The following is a 9750-nucleotide window of genomic DNA, read 5'->3' as shown; positions in this document are numbered from 1 at the left end:
TTTCCCACCAGCTGTAAACTTTTACTGCTCATAGTAAGAAAATGTCCCCCCATGCCAGAGCTGTGAAAGATTTCACAAATAGGTTTGAAAGCAGCAAAGTGGCTCCAGGGAAGAATGTACAGTTAGTAGACAGAAGACAAGATGTGACTTCCTAGTGACAGAATTAAAACTCCACTCTTCAACTAAGAGAGTGTTTTGGTTTGTGTCTTCAATGTCCCTCAAAGGCCAGTGTGTGGAAAGATTGGTTTTTATTGGGAGGTGGCAGAACCTCTAAGAAGTGATGATATGGGCCAGAGAGATGACTCTCTCTTAAGAGAGAGCTTGCTGCATAAGCATAAGAACTGGAGTTCAGATCTTGGCACCCATGTATTGTGCCTGACATGGTCCTGTACATACCTGGAATTTCAGCACTGGGGGATGGAGGGCAGAGGCAGGACCACTGGGGCTTGCTGGCTGTTAGCTATAAGAAAAACAAGACAAAAGCTCGAGGCTCAAAAAGAGACCTTGCCTTACAAGGAAGAAGACAGAGGGAGATAGAGGAAGATACTTGATACCTTATTCTGGTCTCAATGTCATAAGCACTGTAGACAAATTTTAATGTCTACTTAAAATTACTACTTAAAGTAGTAATGGCTACTTTGGCAAGGGATCTCATCCAAAGACCTTGGTCTCTGCGATCTGGCTGGAATACAGACACACACTTAGTATACACCTTTAACCCCTCTGGCTGGAATACAGGCATGCCTGTAGTATACACCTTTAACCCCTCTGGCTGGAATACAGGCATGCCTGTAGTATACACCTTTAATCCCTCTGGCTGGAATATAGGCATGCCTGTAGTATACACCTTTAATCCCAAAGAACGATGTCTAATTGAGAGACAAAGAGTTGACAGAATGAGTCAGAGATAGGATATGCCCAATTCTCATGAGAACAGACGGGAATGAGAAGTTACTTAAGAGCATCGCAGATAGATAGATAGATAGATAGATAGATAGATAGATAGACAGACAGACAGACAGACAGACAGACAGATAGATAGATAGATAGATAGTAGACAGGGACAGAGAGAGACAGACTCCCCCCCCACAGAGCAGGGGAGTTCATGAAGACGGTACAGTAGAGTTTGGGAATACAGTATATGAGTGCAGTTGAGTTTGTGCAGTTTAGTTCATGGAGTTCAGAGGCAGCTTTTCTCAAGCAGAACAATTCAGTAGGAAGCAGAGAGAAGCCAGTTTGAAACAGTCAGCTGGGAGAGGAATTTTGAGCCTTATTGAGAACAGGTGAGTTGAACCAGCCAGCCAGAGTTCAGACAGAACTATTCAGCGTTAAGTCTTGAACACTGAAAACATTCTAGGCCTAGGTTAGCATACAGAGGCTGGAAGCTGAAGCCTTCAAGGTATGGGCTTGCAGATGATTAGATTATATGGAGGTTAGAAGCTTTCAGACCCAGGCCTAGGGATAGTTAGATAGAAACACAAGGATTCAGCCCAAGCTATGTATTCATAAAGTCTTAAGCCCTCTTAAGAAAGTATTCTACTATCTAGCCTCTCTTGGTGAGTCAAAAGTTCTGTACCTAAATCACTTTGTATCAAACTTGCAATGCCAATCAAAAACCATCGTTTTAGACCTAAAACATCTTCTCAAATCCTAAAGAACTTATCATAATTCTAAGATTATACCTATTTAGTCTTCAACCCCATCAGAGACATGAGAAGGATTAATATTATTCAAATAAACAGGAAGTGCAGAGCAAGCAGCTTCCAAAACTATAGAAATGACAGAGACTGCTGGCTGCCTGGACAATTACCCAAGATAACACTATAACATTGGAGCATCATTTTCAGTCTTCTGGCTCAGAATATCTGACAGACTTTTCCGTGAAGTAGGTGTTATTAAGGACGTGTCTACCGTGTCCTTGCAAAACTTGGCAGTCGACTTTCCTGCATCCAGTTTGACCAGCATTCTGTCTGCCCCAGAAGCAAGAGCATTCCTTGTCTAGTGGCTAGCTTGCCACATATGAAGCCATCTCCTAAGGGAGAATTTTTTGATGCTCATAATCTTCAGTGTTGAAAAGGGGTGCTTCCAGGAGCTGACATGTCTCTTTGTCAAAAAATTCTTAAATTAATAAAATATCTTTAAATGCCAAATTCTATAGATCTCTGAGGTTTTTGAAGACTATCTCTAGTATATCTGAATTACTTGTTTCTAGCTATATACTGACTTAGAAAACATTTGTGTTTAGCCCAACTAGTACCTAATAAAACCACAAATTTGATTTACTATTAGTTTGCATTTCTTAATTATCTTAAACAATTTATGAGAGTAGCTTTCAAAAGGACTAAAACTTCACATTGCATTATTAAGAATTGCATATGTACAATATCTTAAAAAGAGTTGAGACTTAGTATGCTGTAACCAAAGATCTATAAGAGTAGATTCAATAATCTACCCCTTTTTTCCCTATTGTTCCTATATTGTTTTTATATCCCCTTTTTTGTTTTTTTTAAATAAATGATACAGCGAAACTATTTAAAAAATAAAGCAATTTTTGCTAAGCTTTCCACAGTGTTCATCAGTGGTTGTATTTGGCAGTTTTAGGATTAAGCGTTTTTGAGTTCAAAATTCTGTAAAATGTATGTGTTAGTCTCATATGAACTCAGCATTTTAAATGTCCTAAGGAGTCTGTAGTCCAAAGTTGATCTTTGGGTGGTGATTGTCAGCTTAGTGGCAGTCCTGACTAAGCAGAACATAACAGTCAATTCAAAAGTGTCCATTATTTGTGTAGAACTAGGTAGCAGAAGAAACATGGAGCAGTTTTTCCCCCCGTGGTTGTTGTTACAAAATCCATGTGGTGGAGTCATTGTTGGGGCCCCCATCATCTTCTTGGAAACTGACTCAGACTCAGTTTATCTGCTGCTGGAGTGATTTCTCTGTCTGTGGGGTTGTGCTACCCCCAAAATGTTTTATAAAAATGAAAATCCCAACCGTTCTAGTTTACCAATAAAGACGCAGGAGCACCATAATCACACCATAATTCACACCATAATCACCTGTTTACAATAAACAGAAAGTTCTCAACCACAAATAAGAAACAGTGTTTTACAGTTTATAATTTTGGAGTTCACAATGGTATCAAATATCTTGCAACAATTACACATACACGTATGCACATAATACACAGACATACATACACATGTACCCCCATACACACACAAAGGAAAGACTAATAGAAGGAAGAGGTGATCTTGAAGCTGGGGACTTGCCCTTGAACCCCTGAATTCTAGCATTATGCTAACCATTAGCCCTTGCTGTAACTATTGTGGCAGGAAAGAAGGTGCTTTAAAGAGACACTCAATATAAGAGTACTACTGAATATGAGACTACTGAAACAGTGGCTATCAAAGGATAAAAATGTCTTCAGGAATTTCGTGCTGAGAGGAGTACCCCACTACCACCTACCCGCTTTACCCACCAGAGTGGGAGCTTACCTCCTAGGAAGAGATTTCACACATTTTTGACAATTCATCAGCTATCTCGTATAAGAGACATGGTGGGTCAGTGGTAGGTGGGACCATGCCATAAATAGGTATGCTGGCTAGTTTTACATCAGCCTGAGAATAAGCTAGAGGCATCAGAGAGGAGGGAGCCTCAACCAAGAAAATGCATGCATAGATTGAGCTGCAGGCAAGCTTGTACAGCAGTTTTCTAATTTGTGAATGATAGGGAATGATGCAGCCCATTGTGGGTGGTACCACCCCTGGGCTGGTGGTCCTGGGATCTATAGGAAAGCAAACTGAACAAGCCACGGGGAGCAAGCTAGTAAGTGGTGGCCCTTGAAGCTCTTGCCTTCAGGATCCTGCCCTTTTTGAGTTCCTGCTCTGTCTTCCTTCAGTGATGGACTATGATGTGAAAGTATAGGCCAAATAAACCTTATCCTCCCTAAAATGCTTTTGGTCATGATGTTTTTATCATAGTATTAGTAACCCTAACTAAGACCCCAGGACTGCTTGGCTGTATGTACCTCTTGTCTGCCTTCTATTTAAACCTAAACATCATGTCAGGACCTGAAACTTGCTCTGGGTTGGGAGGAATCCCTGGATGTCTTTATTTGCTTCTCTTCTCAGTGTGGGCACATTAAATAAATCTCTTTTCTCTGCTTTTCATAATTATTCATCTGTTTAATTGTACTCCAGAGGACAAGTTGCTCAGATTAACCTGTTAGGGCCACCTGGGCCCAGGCTCTGACTTAACAGCTCTGGTAAGAATGCTAGTGTGGCTGTTATTATCCTAATTTTTCAGAGGAGGAAACCAAGGGACAAGAGAGATGCCATCAAATCCTCTGCAAGTCAGAGATAAAGATGGACTTGAAGTGAAATTCACCTCAAGGGAATGAGAGGTTTGTTTGTTTGTTTGTTTGTTTTTCTCTCAAAGAATAAAATAAGCAGAAAGAAGAAACTCAAGGCTCATTTCTAATTTGGCTCCAAGAATTGGATTTGTAATTAATTCTAAACCAATGAATCTGAGTATTTTGAGAATTTGCAACATCATTTCCATGGAGACCGTAAGAGTGAGTGAGCATACCTCCATGACTCTGTTGGCATAATGTTTAAGTCAGAAAACTTTCTTTAAGTTTCTTCCTCCCACTCTCACCCAGTGTGTGTGTGTGTGTGAAGGAAGGACAGAGGTGAAACTCAGGTGTCATTTTGCAGCTGTTGTCTACCTTGTATCTTGAGATGGGGCCTCTCACTGGGCTAGAGCATGCGAAGCAGGCGAAACTATGTGCCCATTAAGTCCTGGATCTTCCTGGCTCTGCTTTCCCAGAGCTGGGAAAACACACATGCACTATATACTTGGCTTTTTAATGAGGCTTCTTGGGGTCCAACTCAGGTCCTCATGCTTCTAGGGCAAGCAGGTACTAACTGAGCTCTCTTCCAGCCCCCGATAGGTTTCTTTAAGAACCAGGATCTTGGCATTAGGAAGAAGCCTGGACTCTAGACAGGTGACACCCAGCTCCAGACGTGAGAAGCTCCCTGCTCAGGTTCACATGGTGACCTTGTGTTGGAGCCTTGACCAAAGCCGAAGTGCCTGGCAGTCTAGTGCGGAACGCCTAGAGCACATTGCTACCCTTCCCCCACTCTTTCCATCTCACTGCTTGATAGACCATCTTCCCAACATGAAGGAAGGATTTGTTTCTTGTTTTTGTTTTTAGAATTTTCTCTGTGTCAGATAGCCAACAGTGCTCTTAGGCAGGAAATTATTGTTGCCATTCCACAGATAATAAAATCAGGGTGGGTGCTATAGAGATGGCTCAGTAGTTAGAGTATTGGTTGCTCTCAAAGAGGATCTTGGTTCTGTTCCCAGCACCCACATGGTGGCTCTCTATCATCTGTAACTTCAGTTTCAGGGAACCTGATGCTCTTTTCTGGTCTCAGGATATCTGGATTTCCACGCACACGCCCTCATAGACACACATACACATGATTAAAAAGGTATAGTTTAAGAAAACCCCAAGGTATAGAAGCATATAATAGTAGGGCTAAGGGATAATTTATACAGTTAAAAAACAAGTCAATAAAATAACATTTAAAAGGGGGGGGTTGCTTGAGAGATGTCTCAGCACCCAAGAGCATGCAGTTCTTGCAGAGGACTTGAGTTTCCGACACTTAGGTCAGGCACCTCAGAACCACTTGTCACTCCAACTTCAGTAAATGTGATAACCTCTTCTTGCCTCTGTAGGTACCTGCAGTGATGTGCACATAAAAGCACACACATGCACGTATACATATACCTAAAAAAGAAAGAAAAAAAGAACACCTCAGGACTTGAACACAGGTCTGCTAACCTCCAGATCCTCAGTACAAGAATATCAGACCTTGCCTCCTTCTGTTCAGGCTTCTTCTCCTTCCCCTGGAGTCTCCCAGAAACCAAGCATATTCATTCCCGGCATAGGGCACATTCCATTGAAACCCACTCTTTCCCCAGCTAGTCACTTCCTCTCTTCTTGTGTTTTTCAACACAAATAGCTTTTCCTCCCCATGTTTGTTTTATTGGAAGCCTACCTTGACCCAAGCCCTCAAGTTTCCCGCCTCCATCCTGGATGGGCTTCCTCAACTTCCCTCTTCACACAGCCCCCAGCATAGCTGTCTGTAAGTGCGTCACTGGCTTGTTTACTGGCTTTTCCTGCCTGGCCCAGGGTTCCTCTGGCTGTTTCTTCACTGAGAGGTTCTTCTGAGGTGAGCTTTGATCTCCAGAGGGGAAGGCCGATGCTAAGCACCAGTCAGCCCGTGACTCACCCTGTGAAAGAAACCAGAAAGGATGCTGGTGACCAGTGTATCCTTCCTTTCCTAGGGTCAGAAGTGTGACAGAAATGAAGGTTCCTCAAGGCAGAGGTGACTGTCCCCTGACCTTTCTCCATGGGGTTAAGAGAATGACTTGTTTTCTAAATCAATAGGTTAAGAAATCAATGGGTAATTTCTGCACAAAAATCCAGGGTTAAATCTAAAAGCGTTCTGAGATGTGTAGTTTCCTTGAGACAAAGCTGTTTGTAGAGATAGTTTAATGTATATTGTGATTGGAGAGCAGAACAGAGAAGTTTCCAGAACTCTGTACCAAGTACCATACCATGAGGAAGCCACTAATTTGGGGCTTCTGGTGACATATTGGTCCTCTTATGAAAAGGCCACCCTAGGCAGAGATGTAGGCATATAATAGCAGCTACAGTCTTGGTGAGAAACATACGGTGCACTTAAAATGCTTTAACTAATGAACAATTAATAACAAGGTAGTTATAAAAAGGAGGGAACAAGTAAGAAAACCAGCCCAGTGGCCCAGGACTATAATCCTAGTTACTCAGGAAGCTGAGGCAGGAGGATCTCAAGTTCAAAGCCTATCTGGGTTACAGTGTGAATTCAAGGACAGCCTGAAAAACTTAGTAGGACTCTGTCTCAAAAATAAAGACACCACTGAGGAGATAAGTTAGCCCTAGCTTCATCTTTAAGACCCAGGGAAAATCTGGGTATGGTGACATGAACTTGTAATCCCAGTGCTGGAGAGAGGGACATGGACATCCCTGTGGCCCACTAGCCAGCAGCTTTTCCTGGTCAGAGAGTGCTAGGTCCTGATGAGATATCTCTCTCTCTCTCTCTCTCTCTCTCTCTCTCTCTCTCTCTCTCTCAAAAAAAAGACATCTAAGATTTGGGACTGGTCTACATTCATATGTGTATGCACATATAAATAAACATACACTTGCATGTATGCATGCACACATGAGAATGACAGAGAGAGAGAGAGAGAGAGAGAGAGAGAGAGAGAGAGAGAGAGAGAAGCACTGGACCACTGGCTGGTGCTCTATTGAAATTCTGTTGTCTCCTGACAATGTCACTGAAAGATGGAGAATTCTTATGTCCCCTTTCATATGTTTTCCTTTTCCACATGTATGTATGCATGCATGTGTGTGTGTATGCATGTTGGCATGTGTGTGGGCACATACGAAAGGGTACATGTTCACATGTGGGTGTGATTTGGGAATTATACTTTATCGATCTTTCACTTTATTAATTGAGAAAGAGTCTCTCAATCAAACCCAGAACTGGCCAAACAGCTAATTTCTCTAGCCAACTTGCTTTGGGGATCCTCTGTGTCCACCTTCCAAGCCTGGAATTCCAGGTGGGATGTTACACCCATGTAGTATTTATACGGATTATGGTATCTCTGTCCCTCATGCTTGTGTCACAAACAAGAGCTTTCTCTATAGTCTTGTTTCCATTTTCTTGTTCCCTCTGCTCAGAGTTCAGCTGGTATAAATGAACACACAATCTCATCACTGCACGAAGTCTTTGCTCTAGTGCCTGCTTGCCGCATACATTTTGGTTGTTGTTGTTTTTTTATAGATTGTTAATTGTTGTGTGAATAGAGTATGTGAAACATGTGCATGTTGGAGATAAAGTCCATTAGATCTCCTCCCCAAGCAGCATCTTGATGTTTGTGCTAACCCATAAACTCTAGAGTCTTACCACCTAGGTGTGTGTTTCCAAAACAGTGTGCATGATGAGGTAATGTTTTAATAAAAAGTACTCAGAAGAGAGGGGTTGGGACTATCTGGGTAAACTGATTTCAATTTCCATTAGACTTTCCAAAGATACCTTCTGGGATAGCACACGAATATGGTCATAAGCAGGTCGCTGTAGTCGGGCATCTGGTAGAATTGTAGTGTGGGCCAGGAACTGAGAGTCTAGGGGAAAACATACACCTCAAAACATGGCTTCATCTTACTCCAGACTTTTTTTTTTAAGATTTATTTTTAAATTATGTGCATGCTTGTATAACTGTTTTTTTTTAATTTAATTTAATTTTTTTTTTGTCATGTGTATGCAGTGTCTCAAGAGGCCAAAAGAGGACCCAAGCTTCCTTGGAGCTAGAGTTATGGAGGTTTTTATACTGCCCAACATGAGCACTGGCAACTTGAACTCAGGTTCTCTGCAAGAGCAATCAGTGCTCATAACCGCTAAGCTGTCTCTCCAGCTTGGGCCCAAACTTTGTGCTTCACCCAGCCTACTGCAAATGGCTGTAGTAGAGCAAAGCAAAGCACTTCTGCAGTGTGAAATGAGGTCCTCAGATGGTGCAGAAACCAAGTCAGAGAAAAGTGGCAGCCTCATCTGGTAGATGACGGCAAGTCAAACTCTCTCAGGATTCCTAACCTTAGATCTGAAGAAACAGGTCAACAGCAGTAGGGGCCTGGTGCTGACATCTCTCAGATATTTGTTTCTTGAGACATTCTTCTGTAATCCTGACTTGACCTTTATGCCTGTGCCCAGCTGTTCTTGCCATGCCCATCCGTTGGGTATCTCTTTCATCCCTTCTAGTTGAACTCATGTATCCCTTATCTAATTTCTGTCTATTTCTTGATTTATCATTGGTTGTGGATCTCATCCTCCAGTCATTTCCTGCGGAAGGGTGCATGAGGAAATTAACCTGCTAAGACTCTGGAAATCTAGAGCTGTTTTTATTCAGTGGCACCTGACTAAGTACAGGGCTAAGCCAGATGGATCCATTGTTCTGTTAGGGTTTTGAAGGCATTTGTCTATTTTCTTCTTGCTCCAGGGATTCTCATAGAGAAGTCTGAAGCCACTCTGCTACCTAGATATTTGTTATTCTACTTGATCATAAGTAGAACTGCTTTACTACCTCCAATCTGAAATCATACAATTTCTGATAGTATGTGTGCCTTCTAAATTTTCTTCTGTATTTTATTAAGCCAAGTATTTAGTGAGCTCTATTCTGAGAAAATTCTTGCATTATTTCTATGATAATTTCTTCCCTTCCCTCTTCCTCCCCCTCCTCCTGTTTTTTCTCTCTATCACCCAAACAAAGTCTCACTATGAATTCCCAGCTATCCTGGAACTCACCGTAGATCAGGGTTGGCCTCAAACTCCCAGAGATCTGCCTGTCTGTGCCTCCCTAGTTCTGGGATTAAAGGTATGTGCCACTATACCTGGCTCCCCCCCTTTTCTAATATTTTCTGCCATTTTAGTATTTGCCCTTCATGATTTGTCCTGAATTCTGTAAGATCTGTTTTCTGTTTCTTTCTAGATATTCTTGCTCTTGTGTGGGGTTACAGTGAGTGTTAGTGAAAAGGAGGCAAGATTTCTCAACATTCTGCCTTCTCAGTCAGAGCTTTTTATTTCCCCTCTCATTTTCAAGAGTTCCTGGTAGTCTCTGAATGTTCTATTAAAGACATCATTGTGGGTC

This window comes from Meriones unguiculatus, chromosome 4 (genome assembly GCF_030254825.1).
Source record: "Meriones unguiculatus strain TT.TT164.6M chromosome 4, Bangor_MerUng_6.1, whole genome shotgun sequence".
Taxonomy (NCBI): Eukaryota; Metazoa; Chordata; class Mammalia; order Rodentia; family Muridae; genus Meriones; species Meriones unguiculatus.
Note: the sequence above shows the minus strand (reverse complement) of the source record.